Raw genomic sequence first — 21326 nt, 5'->3', positions numbered from 1 at the left:
GAGATTTTACTTCTAAAAATTCATTCTTAGGAAATAATAGGTGTAGAAAGATATATGTGCAAATATATGCACTGAGCCCCTGTTTAAAATAGAAAGGAAGAAGAACAAGGAGGAGGAGGAGGAGAAGGAGAAGGAGAAGAAGAAGAAGGGGAGGGGGGAAGAGGGGGAGGGGAGAGAGTAAATGTCCAATAATAAGGGGATTGATTAAGTAATATATATTTCCCTGTAATGGAATACTACACAGGTATTAAAAATTATGTATAGTTAATAACAGCTAAGGGTGTCATGACATGTTTACTTGAAAAAAAGCAATTAACAAAACAGCATATACAATATGCTACCATTGCATATGTCTGAGTATATTAAAAATTCTAGGTCGATCTATACAAAAAACGTTCATTTTTTTTGTGGGTGATGAGATTACAAGCATTTCTTTTTCTTTCCCGATGCTTCTATGTTTCCTTGAAAATGTCTCTAAGAAATATTTTAAAGTCTACCTTTATCTGGCCATGACTGGTGAAGTCATATCTGAGTAAATATTTGACAAATTGAAAACCAAATACTGATTAGATAATGGTTGGCTGTGGTATCCAAATGACCATAATACATTTCACACCTGCCATCCAATATAAGACTGTGATCCAGAAGATGCTGCCGATGTGCTCGCCAGCCTCTCTGGTTCTGTTTGGTCACACTTATCTTCCGTTTTAGTATGTCTCCTTTCAAGTTCCTTCTAGTATCAGTCAGTGATAAACTCTTTCACTCAATAGACACATAGTGACAAATTCTTATGTGCCCACTAGGCTGGCTACCCAAGCTACACAAGCTAGTAGGAGCAAGTCGTAGGTTTCAAGAAGCTTGCAGATTCATCTGGGGAAACAGGCACACACGCGAACAATTACAATAACATAATGCCCAAGAGGGGCGCACACAAGGTACTCACTGAGGAAGAACAGAATCGGAAGCTGCCTGAGAAGTGGAGAATTTAAACTGTCTGTCAAAAGACTCAAAAATCCGGGATGCCACTAAATGCTGAAGAATAAGCTCAATAAATAGAAAATATTTACAACTTGACTCTAGCCATGTTTGAGTGTATGTGTGTATGTGCAGGTGTGTGTGCATGTGTGTGTGTGTCCACCCATCTCTCTAGAGAGAGACATTTATTTTAAGGAATCGGTTCATGCGGTTGCGAGGGCAGGCAAGTCTGAAATCTGCAGGGAGGCCAGAGAGCCGGGGAAGACCCGACGTTACAGTCTGGAAGCAGAACTGCCTCTTCCCCGGAGGACCTCAGTCTTTGTATCTTAAGAGCTTCAACTGATAGGATGAGATCCTCCCGACACATTATGGAGGGAAACCAGCTGTACTCAAAGTCTACTGATTTCAGTGTTCATCACACTTGAAAAATACCTCCACAGCGGCACCTCGACTGGTGTTTGACCAAACATCTGGGCACCACAGCCTAGCCAAGTTGGCACAGAAAATTAACCATCATGAACGCCAAGTCAGAAGAGTGGAATAAGAAACAGATACGATGAAATAAGCAGTTCTTTGGCCCTTCATCTTCATGTTGTCGACTTTCCATCTTCCCTTTTCTCTCCCCTAAATTCAGTGTTCGTTTCTCAGTCCTTGTGTTTGCTGCCCTGGATGTGAGGGGAGGAGGGCTTTCAGAAACCCTTGGCTTCTGCACCACGCCACAACAGACAGCGACTTAGCTTCCTAACAACGCAGAATCGAATTCTTGCATTGCTTTACTTCTGTGGCTTCAACTATTACCTCCACACAGATTAAACCCAAAATCCATTTCAAAAGAACTCATGGTGCCAACTATTACTCTGCTGAACATCCCTCTGCAGCTTAAACCCTACAAGTCAAAAAGCTAACAAGACTGCCCAACAAAACCAGTTCCTCCTTCCTGACTTTACCTCGACTGTAGCTGCATCAACATGCTACAGGTCACCCGCTCTCCACACCTGTTCGGCAGGCTTGTCCTTTGCCCCTTCCCACCGATGCCTAACACAGTGCCCAGCGTGGTATACCACACGGGTAGTTGAATGAATACACGAGTGTTGTACCCAGTCAGTTCTCATTCTGGTAAATTCTATTCTAAAATATTGTCTCCTTTCTTTTTCTATTATCATTACACAAACACAAGCCAGACCACTTTAACCTCATCCTCACTTGTTTTTAAACTCCTGTCTCAGGTTTCTATTTCATCTTGTACATTACAACACTTAATCTCCTTAATTAAAGGCATAATCCTATCACCCCTCTATTCAAATACCATTACTTTCCCTATTGCCCATTGAAATCAGCACCTTGTTTTTCTACCTAGTGACCAAGTCCCTCCCAATGTGAGCTCCAGGTTCTCTCTGCAGTTATTCCACTACTGCATTCAGTCATGAGTTTAATAAATACACGGTGTCTAGCTGGGGATGAATCGATCTGTACAACAGTGCCAGCTCTCAATGCACTTTATCTGCAAGGACACACACAGTAAAGAAGGAACACGACATCAGGTGCAGCTGCTCTAAGATGGGCAGGTACAGGGTGCCGTGAGAACGCAGGAGAGTGGAGAGGCACAGAGGGATGGGGAACAGTACACAACATAGCTCAAATGCCACCTCCTAGCAAGAGTCAGTAGATTTAGTCAGATTGACAAACTGTAGGAAAGGCCATGCAGTCAAAAACAGCAGCAGTTATCATTCGGGGGGTGAAAGTCAACAATGAATCAGAGTACATTTATTTAACTAAAGATTCAGGAAAATCATCTATTAAAACTAAACACAATTCAAATGGCACATCGAGTATCATGTCTGATTATAAAGTAAGGAGATGAATTAAACACACACACACACACCCTAGGAACTGCTATATCCAGACAAATATCATCTTTTGAATTGATGATCTTGAGACATTTATTCCAGGAATAACTCTGGAAACTCTCACTCTATGTCAAAATGTTCAATACCTGAAGAGCTTGAACACATACCTTATCACCAGATTTCTTGCCATAAATTTGCCAAAAACGAAATCCATGCTCTTCAAAGGACAGCTTCACAGATATTATCGATACTGCTACACAATGAGGTGGGTACAAGGATTTTCACTGCATCGTGGCTTGAAATGATAAAAATTGAAAAAAGAACCCAAAAGTCTATCCACAGGAGGATGATGAAACAATGTGATGGGAGCTGTGAGGGCAGACACCAAAATGCTGACTGTGATTAACTCTGCAGAGGGGAGTGGCACCAGTGAGTGTGGGGAATAAAATCCTGTAGCACTGGCACCTTTTCAATGAGAATTTAGTCATACAACTAATACACAAGCACAAACCAAAAATATAAATGTGCTAACAGATTCCAGATTCAATTTTTTAAAAATTCGACGTTTTTAGCAACAGCAACAACACTAGATGAAACACATACTCTCTCAAAATGACTACTATGGAAAGAATACTTTCACTGAAATGTATAGAATAATATTTTTATCAGGTTTTTTTTAGACGCCAAATTGCATCTATTTGCAGCCATTAGCGTTCCAGAGCCATGTTCCATGGGAAAACTGGTGTCAACATCCCTTTAAAGATGGCAATTCCTTAGCCAAGGCAAAGAACTAGAACTGCAACTCCAGACAGAACGCTAAAAGCAGGAACAGGCAAGCGGAGTCCCGTTTCTGAACTTAATTAATAGCACAAGCATAACAAGAAAAACCAAAGCGGAATTTTAAAATGCCTGTTCCTGGGCTGTTTCAGAGTTCAAAGTCCAATCACAGTTTACAACAGCAACTCTTTAATTGAAAGCTTTCTGTAGGACAGTAAAAGGTATATTCTACCATATAACAATGTCCTTCTTCCTGAAATTAAAGAATATTTCTGTCTACAACTGGTCAATAGGAGGTAAAAGGAAGGAGAGAATCAAAAAAACAATGAAGCAACTTCTGGCATTGTTAAAAAAAAAAAAAAATACTGGAAAACGTCAACACTAAGAATTGCTTTCTAGTCTACATCAAAATTTGGATTTTCATGTTTTGTCATCATGTGAGATAATGCAAAAATCATCTAAGTGAAGCCTGTGTTTTGCTGTATATAAAAAATTAAGGAGGATAGCATGACCATCACTCAACACAACATAATTTCTCCTGTAAAGAACCAAATGGAAATGCATATACTTGAGACATTATTCTAAAGAACAGGGAAAGAAAAGGAGGATAAAATGTCAATGTTTGGTCAACGACAATGTTTTCAATCCTCTTCTAGAATTTCATTCTCTCACCAAATCCCAAGTAAGTCAAAACGCAAAGCATCTAACAGAAAGAATTTCAGACCCTTTAATTGCCTGTTCAAAGGAATGTATCTTTATTTTGTTCATTATCTTCTGCACTTTCATATCCTTTCCATACTCTTATGAACACGAATTTAGAAAGGCAAATATCAAATGAACAACCGGAAAATATCCATGATGTTCAAATCCTTCTGTTATACACCACCTGCCAAGAGTAGTTGCATCTTAGGGAACAGGACTATGAAAAAAGTTCATTACTTATGGAATTCTGTAATTGTAACAGCTAATATTTCACTCTTCCTATGAAATCAGAAAGACATTCTAATACATGTTACACGCTGTGTGAAAACCTTAGAATCACTGAGAAAGAACTCTTACAATGGACACATATGCCAAGTGTTAACCAGCATGGACAGTCTCAACTTTAAACAAGACTCCAAGGAAAATATAACTCCTCTTTAAAACCCAAAGCAGAGAAATGCCAGCTGCATTCAGTGACCAAAGTCATACTACATAATTTCTGAAATCACCAGAAATTCTTACCCTATTTGTCCATTCTACCTGATGTCAGTTCATAGCATCCCAATGTGAGAAGTTCCTTAGGAATTTTAAGAAAAACAAACAAAAAATCCTCTTTCTTTACTCTGGATTCTAGAGATCATGTAATCTCATTCACCTACATTTCAAATGATAAAACTGTAGCCTAGAGAGGTGATATAACTTGCCCAAGTGTCATAGTGTCAAGCATTAGAAGGTAAAATCCTCAAAATTCCAACACTCTTCCAATGTCACCCACAGATACTGTTTCTGAATCTCTGTCTGAACATCCATGAATGCGCGTAAAAGAATCTTAAGCAGCATAAGGCAGCTCCCATTCTTGTGGAATTAGTATTTTTGTTGGACTTTTAGAGATAGATAACATGAAAGGCAAGCCATTTTCTAACTTTTATTATTAAGTAGAAAAGAGAGACATTTGGAAAGAAAGGGATTTTTAACTCAGCCCAGAAATACAGGTACCATTTTAGATACACAGAGAGGAAAGGACAGATGGTTCTAGGATAGAATATGACCCACGTCCATAGGTTTTTTCACACGAGCCAATCCCCGCTGCTCATTTCCATGGCCATGAAGCCAGCTCGTCATCAAAGGAAGCATGAAATGAATCACCGTAAATCCTCTACAGCCACAGGGAAAAGTCAAAGCGAGTAGTTTAACAGACCCTTAGCAGTTACATCCTTGAATGCTAAGGACAATACATTACCCTTAAAGGTGCTGCAATAACTATGTATCAGCCAATGAAGAATTTTATCACTGCCTCCGCCTTATGATTTTCTTTCCCCTTCATAGTTATTCCTCTGACCACCCACCACTCAACAATAAGATTTAAAAAGTAAAGCATTTAATTATTATCTGTGACCCAGGAAAATGAAAACCCACAGTATACTAACAGGATACTTCAGCTCTGTCTAGATCTGCAATACCATCTGAAAGATGATGGTTTATTTCTAATATAAAATGGTTACACCAAAAACATCTGAACAAAAGCGACATTACAGGTAATTCAGAATCCTTTCCAATTCTTCCTGAAACAGATACTCACCATGGCTCAACTTAAACTACTACATATGACTCTCAAAACATGAAATATATTCCTTTTCAAGGACTGTCAAAACTGTACATTTCCTAATTATGCTAAATACTAGATTCTGGCTATTCATACGTTTTCAATGAGAAAGCCTGAGAAATAGGCAAAGTTGTTTCCCAAGGGAGAAAATATTTCACTAGAAAAAAAAAATTATTGTTATTTGGTCTTGTCCCATCAATATAAACAGACATTTATGTAGCTAAGATTTAAGTGGCTAGAACAATTTCTAAGACTCAGCATTTTTTACCTCTTCTCTTTCTCCCTTCATTTTTATAGCTACAAAGGAAACTGTCAAGATTCATTTCTGGCTACAGAGATGGGGAAGCCCAGTTCCGTATAACACAATCGTTGCACAGTTCTAAAAGCTCTTCGTCGAGTTTTTTTCAAAGTTCAAGTTAAAAAACAGAAGTTCATTTTCACTTTGGAAATCAAACTTGAAAGAAAAATGTGACCTCCCAGAATTTAGTTCCTTCCAAGGAACTCCCTCAAGGACATAAATTGTTAAGACATGGCCACTTGGGGGAAACATTTTCAAGTCTTGTTTGACAGGCGAAGCTACATGGGACTTGACAGGAGTAATTTTTTTTAACAAGCTCAAGTCTGTCTTTTCTTTACATGTTCAAGATGATTTAAAAACATGTACTTTACCAAAAGCTTGCTGGATTCTATAAACAATTCAGATCCTTTTCCAGAGAATGCTGAGTGGAAGTGGAAAGGATCTTTAATGCTTTACATATTGTTTATTTAAAAAAAAACACACACACAACCTTCGAACAGAAATCAAATGTAAATGCATGCTCATATAAAACAGGTAAGTAAAAGCAAAAAAATAATGATTATAATAAGTGGGTTTTTAAAACTGATAAAACTGCTGACCCTCATCCATTTAAACCCTCCTAGAAAAAGGCACTATGAGCAGCTGCCTATTACAAACACTCAGCTTGAAATGCTCTGCATACAGTTGCCAATTGCCCCACGTGAACCTGCAAGGCTGCCGGTGGCTTCGCCTTTCCCGACCCGGCCTGGACCTCTCAACTGTAATGAGTGCCCACAGCCAAGATCCTGCTAAATAAGCACAAGACCTAAAACATGCTCAGTCGCATACACCTATGCACCCTGGAAACCACCCTCCCTCTGCTTCCAAAGCTTTATAACTCACACATCCTGCTATCACAAAACCATAAAGTCTACCTTCCCTCCCCTCCAAAACGGAATTTGGAGGCCTGATTCAAATCATTCATGCTATAGATGAAGCCAGTGTCACACAGCTTAGGGAAAGGGTTCGGAGGACAGAAGAATGTGATCTTGTATCCTGGTTGCCATTTATAATCCATTTTCCCACAGCAAATTCTCATGTGATGATTAGACCCTGTGGCACTGTAGGTCTGGGTATCTATATTTCAGGTTGAACAGGCTTTTCGGGGGTTGCCCTGTGTCCTGAGCCTGGTCATGCTTTGGAAACATGGTTTGTAAGAGGAAATGTATTACAAGTTCAAAACAACTTACAAATTAACTTTTGTAACTTGATAGGTTTCTAAATTACAGATTATGTGTGTAATAAAACCAACTCATTGGAACTCAACAAACCAAAACCCCTAACTAACTTCATTTTATCTGATTGATCCCAGTTTGAAAAGTGGAAAATGACATCAAAACTCATATCAAAATGTAACCAAAACAGGGACTTCCCTCGTGGCGCAGTGGTTGAGAATCTGCCTGCCAATGCAGGGGACACGGGTTCGGGCCCTGGTCTGGGAAGATCCCACATGCCGCAGAGCAACTGGGCCCGTGAGCCACAACTGCTGAGCCTGCGCGTCTGGAGCCTGTGCTCCGCAACAAGAGAGGCCGCGATAATGAGAGGCCCGCGCACCGCGATGAAGAGTGGCCCCCGCTTGCCGCAACTGGAGAAAGCCCTCGCACAGAAACGAAGACCCAACGCAGCCAAAAATAAATAAGTAAATAAATAAAAAAAAATAAAAATAAAGGAATTCCTTTAAAAAAAAAAAATGTAACCAAAACACTATTTTTAGAGAACACGCTGAATAAATTTAATCCAATATTCTAGACCTTCAGAACTGAATTATCATGATATCCAAAACAATGATCCTAAAGTCCCACAATCAACCCAATTATCAAACCTAATTATCAGCTATCTAGAAAACTCAATCAACCAGAACACAATTAACCAGAACACTCATCAGGAAACTACACTATTAGGGTCCAAACAAATAATTAAGTCCAAAGTCTTAACTTTATTTACACTTCAATTTTGAAATACACTCAGAAAAACAAGTTAAAAGTTTTTTTAAAATAGTAAGGGCTGGGCTTCCCTGGTGGTGCAGTGGTTGAGAATCCGCCTGCCAATGCAGGGGACATGGGTTCAAGCCCTGGTCTGGGAAGATCCCACATGCCGTGGAGCAACTGGGCCCGTGAGCCACAACTACTGAGCCTGCGTGTCTGGAGCCTGTGCTCCGCAACAGGAGAGGCCGCGATGGTGAGAGGCCCGCGCACCGCGATGAAGAGTGGCCCCCGCTCACCACAACTAGAGAAAGCCCTCGCACAGAAACGAAGACCCAACACAACCAAAAATAAATAAATAAATAAATAAATTTATTTAAAAAAAAAAAATAGTAAGGGCCAATCCAAAGTACCTATCAGCTAATATTTCTTGTTTGTATGGGCCAGGCACTGTTCTATATATCGCATTTTATCCACACAACTACCATTAACACAATACCCATTTTACCAAGGAGAAAACACAGCACAGAGAGGTTAAGTAATTTATTCAAGGTCACACAGCCTGTCTCTTTACTAGGCTCTGCAGCCATTATCAAACTGTTTCAATTATCTATGACCTCTCCAAATTACAGTGGATTATACTATACTAACAGCTAATTTATGGACAGCTTACGTAAATAAGAAAATAATCAATGGAAAAGCTGAATTATATTGGGTAAAGCAAAATAGGATTCCACCACCAGCAACAGAACACCAAGTACTCAATACGTTTATGCTTGTATATTTTTCTCACGTTTATTCAAACGTGTAAGTCCCATCCACAAGTAAAATTTCCCATGTCTGCCTCAAGTTTTCCCAGTTACGTTTCTTAGTTAGGAGGCACTCACTAAAATATCGAAATGGGGGTTTTATGTAATCAGTATTTAGAAAGAATAATCCTCTCCCTTCGGATTTTGTTTAGAAACTGTGTCCCTACCCTATGATTGTGGTGAGTCACCTCCCTGCTCTCTAGATGCTGTTTAAAGTTCCTGGGAAAAGGGAAATCAGAGAAGCTGCCCTTAGCCCTAAGGAGGATGAGCAAGCCCAGGGGGCAGGTTATTAATCTCCAAAGAGAAGGCCAGCTAGCCCGTGTGCCCCTGAGGCACAGACTGGCAGGGTTCCGAGACTCTTATGGCAAGAATCCCGTTGTATGGTAATGAAGCCCGCGTTCATAAACCCGAACTGCCCCAGCGGAGGCACAAGCTTGGTAAAGAGCCCTCTGGGGATTCAGCTTTTGCAGCCCCAGTCACTGCCCCAAGCACAGCGCAGGCTACAGGTCTCTAAGAAGATTCCCTCCTCTGGCCCCGGGCCAGCTGATACTGCAGACAGCGGTTCTCAAACTCCAGCATCAGAATCACCTGGAGGAGGGCTGTTAGGAGGGCTGCTGAGCCCACCCACATGTATTCTGACTTAGTAGGCCTGGGGTGGGGGCCAAGATTTTGCATTTCCAGCAAGTTCCCAGGACATGCCGACGCTCCTGGCCCAGGAATCACACTCTGAGAACTGCTGCTTTAAGTTAATGGTCATGGATCCCAATTCCCATGGCCGCTGCCACCAGCAAGCACCACGCGGTTAAAGGTATTTTCCGTTAACACAGGTAAATGTGCTAGAGAGTGGAGTATCAACCAGCTACTCTCCTCCTCCATCACTAACAAGTAAACTAAGCCATTTCCTTGAGGTATAAGCTTGAGATAGCATGTTACAGTGTCACAGTATTTAAATACAGCAGGCTTGGGGAGAGAAGGGAAAGGCAAGAAGAGAATTTGCCCCCTTAACATACCACTAAATAAAAATAAGCCTGAAATTGAATTTGTTCCTGTATCACCTCTCTTCTGACACAGATCATGAATGTCTGGCAAAGGAAAAGGGACCAGAAGATGGGACGCATTAACAAAAAGACTTTGTATTTAGAGACGAGAGCACCTTTCATCAGCGCAGCTCAAACAACCAGGCAAACTTTATTAATTCTCTACAGATTCACAAGAGCACTGTCACGTGGGCTGCTAATTCACCTCCATGAGTCATGCCACTGGGCTAGTGGCAAAATGATTAAAAATAACCAGAATAAAATAGAAAATACCTATCAACCCCTAGGCATATTCAGAAATTTTTCAATATTAAAATGAACTTAAAAGTTCACAAAAATTAACTAAAATCATGCAAATAAAATGTTTAAACACAGAACTCACCTATACCATATTTTGTCTCTACCACTTACCAGTTCTGTGACCTTGGGCAAATTACCTTACCTCTCTGTGCCCCTCAGTAAAATCAGTAAAGTGGGGGTGGTAATGTCTCTCTTACACAGTTTTTATGAGGATTAATGAAACTGGCCCACAGTAAGTAGCCTACAAATGTTAGCTACAAATGTCATCGCATCAACGTTAATGTAAATACTTATTATTAAGCAGACTGGGCAATTTACAAGCAATATATTTAGATTATGTGAAATGTACTAATGGCACTCAAAGACATTTCTCCCACCCATTACACACCTTCATCCCCTGCCACCATTTTCATGAGTGAATTTGCCCCGTCCCCCTATTTTTCCACAGACTATTCATTTTTCAACTAAACCATCCAACATTTACAATAAAAGGAACAAGGTTAATCCTCATCTTTCCACAAAACAAGAACCAAAGTTGCAGCAAGAGATAGTTGACAGACCTTTGTTTTTAAATCTTGTTGAGCTTAATCTAAACAGACCCCATATGTTGCCAAGACAAGGTGCCCGCCAAGGTGAGAAACCTTGAGACAGATTTCTAATTGCCATTTTGGTGAAGGGAAAAAGGAAATGTTACTTGTGTTTCAAGGGAAAAAGAAACGTAGCTTCAGAGGAAAAACAGCAACATAATATTTATTAGTACAACAGGAAGGCAGCTCAACTAAAGAACCAATAAAGAAGGAAGGAGACAACTATCTTTTGACTCAACGATCTGTTTGCTGCAAGGATACAGAGAACCGTGGTATTGGGCAAACAATCTTAGACATAAAATATGATGAATTTTTCAAGCAGATGGGGATAATGACAAAGACTTAGCAATCCACTGGACTAACGGATAAAACTCCAACACATCCTCTCCTAGACACTACTCATGAGTGCCACTAACAAGTTCTCAAATAACTAAACACAGAACAAACCCTACGAAGCACCAGGAGAAAAGAAAAATAATTCTGTCTGCTTGATAACTCTCGTGTGAACACACAGACCCCTAGGAACATCATAAGGACTTCACTTGGGAGCCAAAGCAAAGTAAGAGATTGTCAGAGAGATGCACCCCAATGCTTCTCCTATTTAAAACAGCCTCTGGATGTCAATGACCTGGGGGAAATTCTCACAATATAAGCTAGGTTTTAAAAGATCAGGACAAAAAATTATATAGCGACAGTGATGTTCCCCGTTCTGTTAAAAATGCTATCTATTGCTATACTTATAGATAGATCCATACATAGTTATTAACCAGAAAAAAAAAAAAAGAGGAAATGAACACTCCCTAGGTTGTAATACTTTTTCTTCTTTATATTCTCTGTACTTTACAGGTCTGAAATATATGATGAATATACATTATAATTTTATAATCAGAACTGTTTGATGACATACTTTGCAAGGCTGAAAGCTTTTTTTTTTTTTTTTTAATATTTCAGCTTACTTTTTTTCTTTTTTAAACTTGGGTTTATTTATTTTATTTATTTATTTATGGCTGTGTTGGGTCTTCGTTTCTGTGCGAGGGCTTTCTCTAGTTGTGGCAAGCGGGGGCCACTCTTCATCGCGGTGCGCGGGCCTCTCACTATCGTGGCCTCTCTTGTTGCAGAGCACAGGCTCCAGACACGCAGGCTCAGTAGTTGTGGCTCACGGGCCTAGTTGCTCCGCGGCATGTGGGATCTTCCCAGACCAGGGCTCGAACCCGTGTCCCCTGCATTGGCAGGCAGATTCTCAACCACTGCGCCACCAGGGAAGCCCCAAGGCTGAAAGCTTTTTAATGTACTTTTATTTACACAAAACTACACGGTAGGCTGTGTAATTCAATGATTAAGTTTCTGAGTCTACACTCATGAATAATGTTTAAGTTAGTCATTTCTATACTAATTCAGTACCAACCTTTGGTCTTAAGCAGGCTGACAACCAGGAAAAAAATAACTCAAATGTCCATAGCTGCTTCATTCAAATGTCTGTGAGTGTCACTCTGCACTGTACTCTGCAGTCAAGGTAGATATAACCAAGCCAGTGAAGTTAAAATACCAAGCAGACCTCCGGATCATATGCATTTATTTAGCTAATGAAGTCACTATCTCAGAGTAAAACATTCCACACTAAAATTCAAATGCAGCCCTGTATCAGTAATAGTCCCCTCCCACGTCAGGAAGTAATTCACATGCAGCATGCTGGATATCCAGATAAAAGGCAGAAAATGCCCACTTTTAAATAAACTCAACTTACACTGTGTTCTTACAAACATTTAACAGAAGCCCCTCCTCCCTTTTCCTTTGTTAATACAGGAAAAGATTAATCATCTCTTGGGAAGCTCATATTTTAAATGTATCTAAATCAAAGCACTGGCAATAAAAAACATTTAAGAAGGTGCTTAGATTAACAATCCATTTCAAGGTTAATTAATCTTGTTTTTCCCAAATCAACTGCATTCTCTGACCAAAAAAAAAAGTTAACTTCGATTTTACAAATAAAAAAGAAACTGGCTTAAAAGACATACAGAAAAATAATGAAAATAATCACTTTGGATCACATATACAAATAAAGAAAGGCAATAGGACAATCCAGAAATTATATACTGATAGATAGCAAACAAAAGGAAAATAACATAAATTAACATTTTTATGTTTGCATGAAGAAATTCTGGAAGAATACAGAGAAGTTAATAAAGTGGTTATTCTAGTGCAGTGGGGGAGGACAAGGCAGAAAGGGGACAGAAGCAGGAGTGAGACTTTTCAATGCATAACTTTGTATATATTTTTTTCAACAATGTAAATGTATTGCCTATTCAATAAATTTAATGAAAAGTTATGCTAAGATTATTTGGAATGCATCATGATTTTCCACCAAACTTAGCCCTCATATAATGCAGAAGTAAAGAATCCCAGCTGTAGAGTCAGGCTACCTGGAGCTCCCTGAGATGCCACCAGCTAGCTAAGTACAGCTGGAACATCCTGAGAGATGGAAGGCGGCGCTCTTGCCTAGATAGTGGTCACCGCAGCCAGACCATCAGCGGGGAGATGGCAGAGCGCCTCAACAGTCGTTCTCAGATGCCAACATAGTCAGGCATAAGTTGGCTGTGCATAGCATAGCCTCCACTTAACTCGATTTCCTTTGCTATATATACATTGTGCTCTCTGAGTCCTCAGAACATTTCGTCGGATGTCTAATATAGCCATGTAGCAAGCCCCCATTTTATTTTACCATGTGTTATTGCCGTTTTAATCAGCCAGTTACTGCACAATCCCCCACACGGTACTTTACCAGCTTTTAATCTGAAGGGGTAAAAAGTAGAGTAAAGAACAAGAGAGGATTTCCCTGCAGAATAACCAGAAACAGTTGTTTGTTCTCCCCAAGCAAGACACTGCTTTCCTCTGGGGGTGGGGGTGGGTAATTTCTTGTGAAACAAACCAGAAGAATAAGTGAAAATAAAAGAATACTAATGGAAGAAAATTCCCACCATCCCACAGGGGAAAAAAAATCTTATTCCAGAAGGGAGGAAATGATGTTGTCAATAATGGTTAATTCCTTAATATTTACTTACATATTGAATCATTGACACCATACGGTAAAGTACCTGCAGAAGGACCCTGTTCCTCTTGTACCCCTCACAACTCACCACTAGCAGAATAACCCCAAATACACTTCATGAATGCAGGACTAGCCCGCCATCTTCAATGGACCAGATTCCTAACACGTAGCACAGACTGGTGTTTCCAAAACTCGGCTAATCAGAATCACCTGGGGGTACTTGTCAGCCAGGCGTGTTCCTGGCCTCACCCCAGACTTGCTGACTCAGAGTCTCCAGAATCTCTGGGAATCTGTTTTTAAACAGGGTCCAGGTGCATCTGATAACTCAGAAAGTGTGGGAAACACGAGGTGAATGAAATAGTGCTAACAACTGCTCTGTGTCCCAAGATGCCCAGGGAAAGCTGAGGTCTGAGCAGCTCCCCTCAAGTTCTGAGTGGGGATGTGAAATCAGGTAGGAGCAGCGTTTAGGTGCTGACAGCTCCCTGGGCATCTGGGGTAAAGGGGACGCTCTTAGAGCTAAGAACCCAGTGGGAGCTGAGCTGGGTCTGCAGTTGCTACAAGGAGAAAGGAGGAAATGGAGGTGAAGAGGGCTCTCAGACATCCTCAGAAAGGCCCCGGGAGAAAGGCTCGCTCCTCCAACCCCAGCTCCACAGGCCACACCCCTGGGAGGCAGAAAGAAACCACCACCCTTCCCACCTTCCTGTCAGGAACCACATGTACTTTAAGATCCTGGGCAGAACTCTCTGGTTTTCAAATGAGAAGTATCTATATGTTTATCTCCGACCAAAGCTTCATCTTCTAGGCTTCAGTGAGCGGCCTCAGACGGACTGGGCCCCCTGCAGTAGTAGATGAACATCCATGGACCCTCAGATGCTAACTCAGCCTTCACTGTCATCAAAACAACAGCAAAGGCTAAATACACATTAGCTGTGTGCCAAGCACTGTGTTAAGTACTTCAGAGGCATGCCTCAAATTTCTTGCCTATATGCTAATAGTTTGAGAGGTTTCAAAACCAAAAAAGAAGGAAAAGGGAGAAGAGCAAAAGACTTAAGAGTTTCCCCCGGTCCGCCCCCACCAGACATTTGCCAGGTTTCTGCCATATCCTCTTAGCATCAGCTTTCCTCATCTGAGTACAAAATATCATGACTTGAGAGACAGTACCGCAGAATGGTTAGGACAGGCTCTGGACACAGGTCTGCCTGGGTTCAAGTCCCAGCACTGTTGCTTACTAGCTGTGAATGCAGACAAACAAATTATTTGTGGCTTAGCTGCATCATCTGCCAAACACAAATAATAATGGTATCCATTTCCTGGAGCTGTGGTACATAGTAAAGTGTCTGGCCTATAGCAAGTGCTCTGACATTAGCTGTCCTCACTATCAGACAATACAAAGTTGCCGAAAAGACAGCCCAATACCAGAAACTGGAATTGTGCTGCTGCCTAGATATTGATACCACTGATGTCATTTTTTTTGTTGGAGTGATGCTAAATGCTCTCACAGACATGTCATTTAATTCACAAGGAAAGGGACTGAGGCTGGGTCCTCCAGGGCCTTTTCTCAGAAGAATCCTCATTCAAAAACAGATGCTCCGGACTTCCCTGGTGGTGCAGTGGTTAAGAATCCGCCTGCCAATGCAGGAGACACGGGTTCGAGCCCTGGTCGGGGAAGATCCCACATGCCACGGGGCAACTAGTCCCGTGTGCCACAACTACTGAGCCTGCACACCACAACTACTGAAGCCCATGCACCTAGAGCCCGTGCTCCACAACAGAAGAAGCCACCACGATGAGAAGCCCACGCACCGCAACAAAGAGTAGCCCCTGCTCACTACAAATAGAGAAAGCCCGCACGCAGCAACGAAGACCCAATGCAGCCAAAAATAAATAAATAAATAATTAATTTTTTTTAAAAAAGAGAGAGACATGTACCACAATGTTCACTGCAGCACTATTAAAACAAACAAACAAACAAACAAACAACAGATGCTCCATCTCTTTTGCTACATTTGTCTAAAGTGCTGCTAAGGCGCGCAGCACAAATGTAACATCCGCTACCACAACTGTAACATCATCCAGCACCATCCTGCTGGTTTTGAACTTCAAATCTTGCAAAATTAATTCGTTCCAGAATATAAACCAATTTGAGCAGAAACAGAGTTAAATAAATAAGTTACTAGGTGCTTAGTTCGGTGCAAACCATTTTATTTTATACTTAAAATGTGATTTTTAAAACATATTAAAATGATAGCCAGAGGCAAAACACTGTGTTATTCTTCTCTGTTTCTAAATTTTCTTCCAAAATATTAAGACTCTCAAAGATTTCTCTCCTATTATGTAAGCTTTTTCATTTGCTAGTCCCAATCCTAACACAATACGTACAGATGAAATTTTAATACTGGCTCTTCCTCTCATATAGCGGAAAACCAGATAGTTGCTTAATAAATCATTTCAACCTAAATGTAGGTAGCTTTTTAAACCAAGTAATTATAGTTTCAGTACCCAGGAGTCGAAGAGTAGATTGATGTTTCGGCTTAAGCAATATATGCTCATAATTTTTTTCAAAAATAACTCTCTTTTTAAGAAATCTAACATATGGCAAATGCATTTAAACAGTTCTCTTTCCAAAATGATGTTATCACTTTTCAAAGATGAAGAGGAAGCTATGAATGGACTGTGGGCAGGATATACGCAAGTTTGAAACCAGTACCTACCGGATCTGTTTGGAAAATGACTAACCCCTCAAGATGTGAAGCTCCATGCACTCCATGTGGGTAAAATATGAGTTAAAAGAGTCCGTACGGTCATAAAGAATTGATTTTAGACACACTTTTTTAGATGCCTAACGATAAGAATCAGAGAGAGATTATTGATCAAAGTTGTATTTACAAGGTCATCTGAGATACTACTATTATCAGATAGTAACCCCTCATTAGCATCTCAAAATGCCAAAACTGGAAAGGCCCATAGAGGTTATTTTAGACAAAGTCTCTATTTTACACATAAGGAAAGGAGGTTTTGAATACATTGCTCCAAATCTGCATTAGAAAATGGCAGAGGTGAAGCCAGACTCAAGTCTCCCAATTCTCAACCCAATGAGCTTTCCTGTCTATTTCAACACTCTTCCCGGTCCTCTAAGAACACAAGGGCACTTGTTAAGTATACTGGAGACTCCGGCTCAACAAGCTTTGGAAGGGTCTGGGAATCCGTAACTTAAACGAGAGTTCCAGGCAGTTCTTAAGGCCAGGCAAGTATGGGAAACACTGCTTCATCTCCTGCGGCCGCCTAAACCTGAGGTGCAATCTGGCCGCTCAGCTGTCAGTTTCTATTAGTACATTTAGGGACCATCCAGGGATTAGAGGTGGGTGGAGACCTCATTTCCACACCAACATCCTCCCCAGCATGTGGTATGTTTCAATGAAAGCAAGTCTTATGCCAATGTCACCAGAAAAAACAAACATTTATCAGCAAGCAGGCAGGCACAAAAACAATCGCACAACCTGTTCTTAAGAGTGCAGTGAAGTCTGTACTGTCTTCCCAACTCTGACAAGCACCTTGCATGAAAGACTACTCACTCTGAGAAAAAAGCAAAGATACTCTGACATCAGGACCAGCCAACCCTCTGGTTGGGTCAGGAGAACAGTCATTGTGAGGTAGGACAATGCAGCTTGACACTTAAAGCACCACCCAGAAAGTATCAGGCTATAGTGTCTGCCTAATACAGACAATACAAACGCATACCTTGTTTATGCAAAAATAGTGCCCGTACGATCTTTCTGCCAGCAAGCTACCCTGAATGCCACTTATCTCACCTATGAAGACTGTATACATTCTACCAAGGCCATCACGTACGGGTGCCCATGCTGAGTACCGCACCAACCCCACGGAAGCGCAGTTAACATACACTAAGGTGTGAACGGTGCCCCTACAGTCGTGCAACACAACAAACCTCCCTGAACTTAGAACACTTCTAGAATCTAAGGAGGAGAAAAATCTGCTTTTCTGGAACTATAAGGGAAAAAAGCCAGCAAATCATCTTTTTTCCGATTCTGTTTCGACAATCACATTTCGTATTCACCCCGGAAGCACTGTTAAGGTGAAGTTTGGGACTAGAAATCCGAAGACTCTATGTCTGTATATGTATACCTCTTACTAATTCCAGAACTTCCATTTCTTTGTCCATAAAACGGATATACTACAACCTGGCCTTCCTACCTCGCAAGAATTGAAAAACATTCTTTCAGTTATAAAAGTGCTACATAGTATAATGTTATTATTAATTATAAAAAGAAACAAATCACTCAGGGTTTAAAAATAATACAGGGCTGTTAGATTGAGTGTCTACTGATTTCTGTATAGAAACGTCTGTTTCGATTACTTACAGAGCCAAGATGTAACTACCCAGATTTCTGGCCACTGTCACTATTCTCAATGGGAACTTATTTTGTCAGCAGAATTAACGACATTTGACTTTTATGGAAGTATACTCACAACCTTAAAGAGGCGGAAAGTTTACTCTTTCATTTGTTTTTAAAGTAATTGTCGGGACTTCCCTGGTAGCACAGTGGTTAAGAATCTGCCTGCCAATGCAGGGGACATGGGTTCTATCCCTGGTCTGGGAAGACCCCACATTCCGCGGAGCAACTAAGCCCGTGTGCCACAACTACTGAGCCCGCATGCCACAACTACTGAAGCCTGCACACCTAGAGAAGTCACTGCAATGAGAAGCCCGCACACTGCAACAAAGAGTAGCCCACGCTCGCCGCAACTAGAGAAAGCCCATGCACAGTAACAAAGACCCAACGCAGCCAAAAATAAGTAAACAAAATGTTCCTTTTAAAAAAATAAATAAATAAAATAAAATAAAGCAATTGTCTTGTTCGTGCAGACTTGCAGCAGTCAGTGTAACAGTCCCTCCCAAAGGTTTTTGTAGTTATTCTTCCTGACACTGAGCACTAGGAAACTAAATATTAGTTCAGTTCAAATATCGATTGAGCTGTCGCATTCCAGGCACTGTTTTAAACTTTGGAAAAACAAAGATGCAGCCATCCTTGACCTCAGGAGCTTGCTATCTAGCAGAGGGGAGCAGAAATGAATAGAGGATTTCAGCCCACACTGGTAAATGTGGGGATGGAGGGACCGAACAGATGCCTATACTGGATGCCATGGGAACCCTCCCTCCAACCTGGTGGTGTTGGGGGAAGCATTAGGGGAGTCTTTAAGGATAAGCAGGAGGGAAATAATGATGTATGTTATCCCCAATTATAACAAAAAAATTATTTTGGATGACTACCTATGAGATTTTGAGGAATGGCAAACTTGACTAAATACTTCTCAGAATTATTGAGGCAAGGCTCGCCCACAGGACTAAAATGCTGTTTCTGTATTGGAAAGGTAAAAGTGTATACGTTTTTTAAACAGCTCCACTCACACCCTTGATTATAGTAGAGACCCATCACTGCTGCTGCACTCTGGCTTCTGATAAACTATTCAGCTCTGTTACTTGCTCCTTGGGAGACTCATTACAAGGTTTATCTGACAAGAAGGATGAAATTAAACGGTCACTGTCATCCTTGGGACTGTTTATGGAATGCATCTAAATTGTTCCCCATTCCCACGTGACCCTAAAAGGGGCAGGATATATGCAGTGGGACAGGAGGCGAGTCAATCAGGTCTGGGCTCCAGGCCCAGCTGTGCCATTAGCCCACCACCTAACCTGAGGCGAATCACTTCAACTCTCTTGGACTCGACTTCCTCCCCTGTTAAGAGTTAATGAAAGAGATGTCCTTTACAGTCAGTTTCAAGTCTAAAAGTCTATGCGTCCATTCTAATGTAGCATGTTATTCTCTAGGCCTGCCTAAAAGGGGACCAAAATGACTTCAAAATGTAGCTTTTACACAGGAACAAGACATTAAAAAAAAAAAAGAATCCTAACAGAGTCTAAATAAGATGAATGCATAGTGTTGCAATGCATCTTAGCATATTAAAAAGTTAAGTGTGTGAAGGTGAAAAACCACAAAAACACCATGTCTTTATAGTTCAGCTTTCTTCTCTGTATGTGTACTTCCACTCTCAGACATAATTATATTTAATAAAAGCCTTCCTTCTCCATCATTAAAAAGAAGGATGAGCCAGGTTTTCCAGTATGAAATCAAAGCCAAAGATTCAAAGAAACTTGTGAAAAGTTTTGAAGAGAGTTACTTCAGTCACTAATTAGGACAACCTTAGTTAATTCAGGGAACTTGGGGGATTTTGACTATGAACCTTAGCTATTGGTGCATATGTATGAAAAGAGAGAAAAGTGATATGTTCAAATGTAAAACAAAACTGGCAAAAGAAGTTCTTGACCTCCAGGGAGTTTTCTCTTGTCTTTCAGTTCCCACAATAGATCAGTTCACCTAGCAGTCAGATCTGCCTCATCACAGCATTCCTCAAGGGTGAAATTCTCCTTCACCTACACACAGACACTCTACACGGGAAAGGCATAGAAGCATCTAGTGATTACTGAGATGACAATGACATTCCACTAAGACAGTATATCCTGATGCATGAGGTCAGTATTCACATTAAGTAGATATATTCTTGTTATGTCCAACAACTTTATGAGACCATTTTGACTTTTTTTCCCCCTAACTTTTTTTGGTGGGGGAGGAATGGGGGGAACTCTCCCTGGTTGAGAACAGCCCACAACTTATAAGGATGTGTTGACAGCAATATCAGAGAGATGAACTCTAAAATGTAAAACCATCACATAACTTCACAACTTGGAGAAAGATGTATTACAGCAAACAATCTCACCAGTATTAAAGTACTAAAAACTTGAACTGTTCCAGTTGTAAAGTGGTAAAATATAGCTAAGCTTTTCTAGCAAGGATGAAAAAAAAAAAAAAGTAAACCAGCTATTCAAGATTGCATATGAAGTGATTCTAAGAGAGACAGTATTTCATCCACAGCTGCTGAAATCTAGGCGTGTTTTACACCAACACCTCCCCTCCCACCCTGCAATGCATCAACCATCTCCACTTTACTCTTTACACTGAGGAATATGACCAAGTCCATGTACCAAAAGGGGAGAAACCACATAAACATCACACTGAAAGTTTCTCTACTTTGGGCCAACAGGAAATTCCAGTTACTTCATTCACTGGAGCTGGTTAAGCTGCTGAAATGAAATAGATGCTTGGAGAGATCACTACCTCAGGACAGAGACTTGATTTTCAGAGTTGGGGGAGGTTAGACAAAGACGAATGGGATGCCGAGTCTCACTACGAGGTCAAAGCTCCCAGAATTAAAAAGAGCTGGTGGGTCAGTGAAGGGGCCGGGGGTCGGGAAGAGGCAAAAATTGGCACCAAAAATGAAAACGCTGAACTAAAAGCGAACTTTTGTT

At 40.8% G+C, this 21326-nt stretch overlaps 1 protein-coding gene and 1 long non-coding RNA gene across 7 annotated transcripts in view; one reads left to right on the top strand and one right to left on the bottom strand.

The window, feature by feature from the left end:
* NHSL1 (NHS like 1) overlaps positions 1–21326 on the bottom strand; it is a gene marked incomplete at its 5' end in the record, with an annotated part of 304070 nt that overhangs the window by 216257 nt on the left and 66487 nt on the right. The gene's annotated exons all lie outside the window — the stretch shown is intronic.
* The window catches only part of LOC309635020, a 51291-nt gene continuing 37899 nt past the window's right edge, over positions 7935–21326 (top strand). Inside the window, exon 1 of the long non-coding RNA XR_014248582.1 lies at positions 7935–21244. This is a non-coding gene — a long non-coding RNA (uncharacterized lncRNA). The remainder of the gene's footprint in view (positions 21245–21326) is intronic.

The sequence above is a fragment of the Balaenoptera borealis genome (assembly GCF_965194805.1).
Source record: "Balaenoptera borealis genome assembly, chromosome: 9".
NCBI classification, from domain to species: domain Eukaryota; kingdom Metazoa; phylum Chordata; class Mammalia; order Artiodactyla; family Balaenopteridae; genus Balaenoptera; species Balaenoptera borealis.
This window is presented reverse-complemented; position numbering and strand designations above follow the sequence as displayed.